At 40.7% G+C, this 5,924-nt stretch overlaps 2 non-coding genes across 2 annotated transcripts; both read right to left on the bottom strand.

Annotated features, from left to right (window-relative positions):
* Positions 1-279: 279 nt before the first annotated feature.
* Positions 280-351, bottom strand: Trnaq-cug (transfer RNA glutamine (anticodon CUG)). Its single transcript has one exon. It is a non-coding gene; the product is annotated as a tRNA-Gln (tRNA).
* Positions 352-1,841: 1,490 nt separating this feature from the next.
* Trnaq-cug (transfer RNA glutamine (anticodon CUG)) lies at positions 1,842-1,913 on the bottom strand. Its single transcript has one exon. It is a non-coding gene; the product is annotated as a tRNA-Gln (tRNA).
* Between the last annotated feature and the right edge of the window lie 4,011 nt (positions 1,914-5,924).

Below are 5,924 nucleotides of genomic sequence, written 5' to 3' on the forward strand. Positions count from 1 at the left end.
ATGTATTCAATATTTTAGGTAATATCATTAACATAAGAATTGGCTGTCTGATAATATAGCGTAGTTAGGGTAGCATGTTTTCATTTGAAAAAACAAGAAAGCCAACTAAAGGCGTATGGTATTCAAAAGCCTTGCCCTCCTTGAAATGTGTGTATTGCCGACGGTGATTCCGGATGTGTATCGCTAGCTATGCCTAGAGTTGTGTAATGATATTTATTTGAGAGCCTTAAATGTGATAAAGCATTAAAAAGAGGCCAATGAAAAGCAAACAAAACTTATAGGTTCTACCGAGATTTGAACTCGGATCGCAGGATTCAGAGTCCTGAGTGCTAACCATTACACCATAGAACCTGTTCATGTCCTGCGAAATCTATTTAGACGTCTGTAATTCAATTAAGTATAATTCTCTAGGTCTTGATACTGTATAAGAATGGAAAAACAAGTTGTACCAGTTTGTGTTTTGCTTCAACGCAGAAACAATTTTTCTTGAAATTTTGAACCATTTTACTCAGTAGAAAATCAAATAAATTTATCATATCAGGATTCAAAATTATTGATAGTCAATGGCACTTGTAGATCCAGAAAACTTTTCTCCGTCTTATTTAATTCTTTATTTCCTTGTCTTCATTTCTTTTCTTACCGCCTTTTTTTTTGGTCCGCATTTTGCTTTGTACGATTTTGTCATTCTGTCTATGATTGCAGGTTCAATTGTTCAATTGTTCGTCTACTGGGCAAAGGTCGGAATCTGCTTTGAACAGCCATAAAGTACTTGTAAGTGTTTAAGTGTGACGTCACAGTGGCCATACAGTAGTTGTACCTATGAAATTTAATGCGCAATGTCAAACTTAAACTTCATACTGTCATACTTACGTGTCTGCATGCAATCAATATAACTTTTATATATGGCCTACATTGGGTCAAAATACGAACATACAAATACAACCAAAAACAGTACCCCAATCCGAGGCGAACCTCCTATCCTGAGCTAACAATTCAACCGTCCAAAGCCATGGCCACCCCCCACCCCCCCCCCCTCATTTCCTGCCTGACTTATGGTCCTCCTGGTGTCTGAGATGTGTGATATGAAGCGTGCGGCAGTGTTATAGCTTACGCACGCTTGTCTTTCTCCAGACACATTTATAGGGCCCATTAGCAGCTTATACCACCTGCTCTCAGTCAGCACTGACGGGACCGTCACAAAAGTCGCATCTTTTGGTCAGTCAATGGCGTTCTAATGCATGGTAAAGCTTTCATGTTTCAAAATAAGGATGACCCTGTAGCTCAATTGGTAGCAGTCTGACAGTTGACCTCCAGCTGGTTCAAGCTGTAAAGGGCATCCCAGTTGGAGCTGCATTCGTCTTTCGGAAAGAACGTAAAATTAATGTAGGTCCCGGCCGTGTGCCTGGAGCACGTTAAGAATGTACTATATATATATCACAGTCTCATTACTCAGTTGGGTAACTACTTGCTGTACTTCAGAGGAATATAACTTCAGAGGAAAGTTTGAAAACACCGAGCGATAACAGTGGATCTCATATACTAGTAGTTCGTTCACCCGTTTCCAAAAACGACATGTGAATTCGGACCATTTGTAGTTGACCTTCAAGGTAAAAACATGGTCGTGAAGGGAATGTTGTATAAGATTTTTCTCTCAACAACTGAATTAACGTAAACGCATTCGATCCTATTGACAAAAGTATGGAAGCAACAATATCATGATTGTTTGGAAAGGTGATGAGGAATGCAAAGTATATATCTACACCTCAAAAAGCGAACAAAACATATAGGTTACGTTGGTGAAGGTTAGACATTCAGTTAGTAAGATACGCCAAAAAACATATAGGTTCTACCGAGATTTGAACTCGGATCGCTGGATTCAGAGTCCAGAGTGCTAACCATTACACCATAGAACCTGAGATATCTGTGACTCACCTTAATGTTTTCATAAATGAACATCACGGTCATTAGATATATATTTGGTTCCATTCTGGACCGATGGATTCAGAGTCCAGAGTGCTAAGCATTACATCAGAGGAGCTGAGATTTCTGGAATTAGGTAGTTCACGATTCCAAGTACGCATGCGCAGCATTGCGGGTAATACGTCAAAGGTGAGGGCCCCTGACTTGTAAACAGTTCTTGGCTCCTACCATTGTCCGATTCGCATAACTATGTCCAAACGTGTTTTTTCAATGTCTCATCGTCCTTCACCTCTGACAAATTATCCACAATGCCATTTAACGATGTGCACATGCGTACTAAGAATTTTGACCCCCCCCCCGCCTTATTCAACTTATGTTGTCAACAAGGAACCAACGACCTTGATCTATCGCGGTTTAACAAGTCATTCTTGTTACTCCACACTGATTCGTCATGATGTAACGACTCGATTAGTTGATCAAGAGAAAAAAAACAAAGACCCGAATGGAAATTGTCTATGAAAAAAGGTCATACATTTGTTTTCTGTCTTGATTTTGATTAAGTAGTACAGTCTTTATATAATAACACAACGAAGTACAGCTACTTTCGTAATGTCTTCAGTAACTATACGTACAGGCAAACAACAAACGAATGGATACAGTCTCATTTGGATAGAATGGACAGAATCTGGCGTCGCGGGGAATACTTTCCTCTTTCTATGTTCAGTTATATATCATGAACCTTTAGCACACTGAAGTAGCCGTTTGATTTGGCACCGGTACCCCGTCCTCTATTGGTTACAGAGTTAGGCAGCAGGCAGAAGGTTCAGGAAAACGGGGGCCATCTGAAGGTCATTTAGCACCAAGGACAGACAAAGGTTAAAAGAAGTGCCGACGACCCTTCAACGGGGTCAGGCTTTAATAGCTGCGAAGACTAATCAGAGATTGAGCTGTTGAGCTGGAAATAATCCCGAATGAAAGGCTCTCTGTGTCTTTCCGACGCCTTCTATATTTAGTTCAAAAGGGATTGAAGGAGGATGCATATGAATTGAAGTAAACAATTTAATGAAATTTCACCCAGTAGCTTTGGAAAAACATGTTAACATGGTGTGTCTACAAGGCATAAACTTTTTTTTGTTTATAGTTAACAGACACTTCAAGAAACAATGTAAGAAAAAGGGGACTAGCCTAGCAAACATCACGTGCACCATATTACAAAATCACGCGCACCATTTTATAAAATCACGTGTTCCATGTAAACAAAATCACGTGCTCCATATCACAAAATCACGGGTTTCGTGGCACAAAATCACGTGTTCTACGGACCGCATTTGGTATTTGCTGTGACGTCACAGCCGCCATGTTGGTTGGTTAAACCCGAAAGAGTCCGACCAAAACTTGATTTGCATGAGTATAGTATGTTGTAATGTCATGATTAGGTGACCGTAATCACATGCAAATGTATACAAGTTTGCGTAACAACGTCCAGGCCGGCCGGTTTAAACATCCAACATGGAGGACAACACTTACGTCACAATCACGTGACTGCAAACACCCCGTAATCAATTCCTGGAAACAGCATTTGAACATTGTCGATTCACGGAAAATTGATTAATCGCCCTATCCGTCTTGTCCGATGGACCTTAACCGTCTTGCTGTTGATATTTCCACAGCTCCCTTCAAGCCAAAAATAAATCTTACTAAACTAGTTCTTCGGACCATTACATCTAGAGGCTGTCTTAATTGAATTACTGGTTCTGGGACAAGCTCTTAGAGATTTGATCAACTTCCATAAATTAAGATGCGCAGGGGTCAATGGTAAAGAGAAAGGTTGCACAGATTCTATACAATGTAAACGTGGGGTGTATACAAGGTTGTTTGGTAGCGAAACAATTATTTCAATTTTATAATTAATGAAACCTGTAATATACTGTAAATGCATTTAAGTTTGCGTGATTTTTATTTCGCACTAAGGCGAAAATGGAGTGTTTGCGGTGGTTTTAAGTTGGCGGGAGCGCTATAGTCACATACTACTACAATATTGGTCCAGGTCATTGGCCGTACTACAGTAACATAATGTAGCAAGTGGCAGGACAGAGCCGGGGGCAGGTCACCATATACTAGTATATGAATGTGTTTGAGTAAGAATAACCAGAGCAATAGTTTGTTAGGCTAGACCATATGTGAAGGTAAAAATTGAGTATTTGCTTGCAAATGCTACATAAAAATGAAACCTTTCCCCCACCCCTCCCCAAAGATGTGTAACGCACCAGACCCTGATGATACTTCCCCCCACCCCTCCCCCAAGGTGTGTAACGTACCAGCCCCTGATGATACTTTCCCCCAGTGATCACGATGTTCTTGCAACCTTTTAGACTTCTTTCTGCGTCACAGATTCCAGCTGATATCTCATCTATTGAGTGAGTGGGTGCAATTTAGTGATAGAGAGAGTCAAACAGAATATGAATGCTATAAATGAAGAGAGCTAGGATTGCGAAGGACGCACATCGTTGAACAAGAAGTGTGCTATTTCAGAATGCGGCGAATAGAGATTGACGTGTCTGTTTACCACTTTTCTGCGCTTTCGAGTAGGCTATAACTGCGGTTCGCACTTGTCAATTGTTGCTATTTCTGTACTGAAATGCTGGCTCTGAGACGAAGTGGTTTTGAAACAACGGTGTGTTCTTCGCTTTTGAATATGACGTTCGCAAATTGGCCAGCGCCTACGTCAAGACGTAATTAATGAATGCTATTAGGAGCGACAACTTCACGATACACTGTAGAAGGGGAAATATTCGCGTGGATTTAATTAATTTCGCGGTAGGGAGAAAATGGATTGTTCATGGTGGTTGTGAGTTTGGCGTGATTGAAACAAGGCGGGCAGAAGACAAAACAAGAATTTTCACGATGGTTTAGTTCGTAGTAAACATGTTACCGCGAAAACCGCGAACATAAAATCACCGCGAAAATTTACATTTCTATAGCATGCGTTCATAATATACATGACATTTGTAAGTACGTAAGGTAAAATTCATTTCCTGAAAAGGTTAAGTAGGATACTTTATTTTTTTGTTACAACGTGCAAAAAAGCATGATGTTAATGTTACAATATCGAAAAGGCAAGTGATATATGTCGTGAACACACTATATTTGGTATATGGGGCACAAAAACAAAAGTGTCCCTTATTCTGTGACACAGCGCAAATTGGTCTGCGGAAATCGAAATGTTCGGAAACATACCGAAATAGCTTTCGTATCTATAATTCTTTTCGGCATATTTTACATAACGGAACGGAGTGAAGCAAATCAGATATTTGCAAAGGTTTTGATATTCATGGAAGACGCCTACGCAAAAGCTACCAAAAAATGAAAAACACGACTGAATTGTTTTCGCCTTGTATTACCTTATATATCCTATCAACATTTACTTAGACGTTTATATCTGACCTATGTTTTGATACCCCTTCTTTGCTGTCTGTCAGCAGTCACCTGCAGTATCAAAATTCATCAAAACATAATTATAGAGAACGCGAAAATACCAATAATGTAATAAAAGTAGTCCCGTATTCCGGAACATATGTCCGACATTGTTGCGTATTTATGTTGTTGGCTACAGACAATAACAAACAAGATCAACCGGCGTTGCTATGGAAACGACGTTCCGGAACGTCAATAACGACTGTTACATCCGTTCCTCGTCCCTTACGCCTGCTTGACGTCCGCAGTTTATGACGTAAGACAGATTTTGAATATCGTTAGAAGTAGTAGTTTGTGTCTCACGCCGTGACAGTGGCTTGAAGGGATTGTCCTTTGTCGTGACCTCCAAGTCTCGTGGTTATGTAAACTCTCGCGTAAAAAAGAAGACAACAACGCGCCGTGGCGAAACACACTCCCGTACGTAACAGTGCGGACTGCGTAGTAGCCAGACCGCAGCAACAAGCAATACAGCAGCCCCGGTCGCGCCGAGAAGCCACGGAGTAGAAGATTTGTACGTGCACCGACGGCCA

Source organism: Branchiostoma lanceolatum, chromosome 18 (assembly GCF_035083965.1).
Source record: "Branchiostoma lanceolatum isolate klBraLanc5 chromosome 18, klBraLanc5.hap2, whole genome shotgun sequence".
NCBI classification, from domain to species: domain Eukaryota; kingdom Metazoa; phylum Chordata; class Leptocardii; order Amphioxiformes; family Branchiostomatidae; genus Branchiostoma; species Branchiostoma lanceolatum.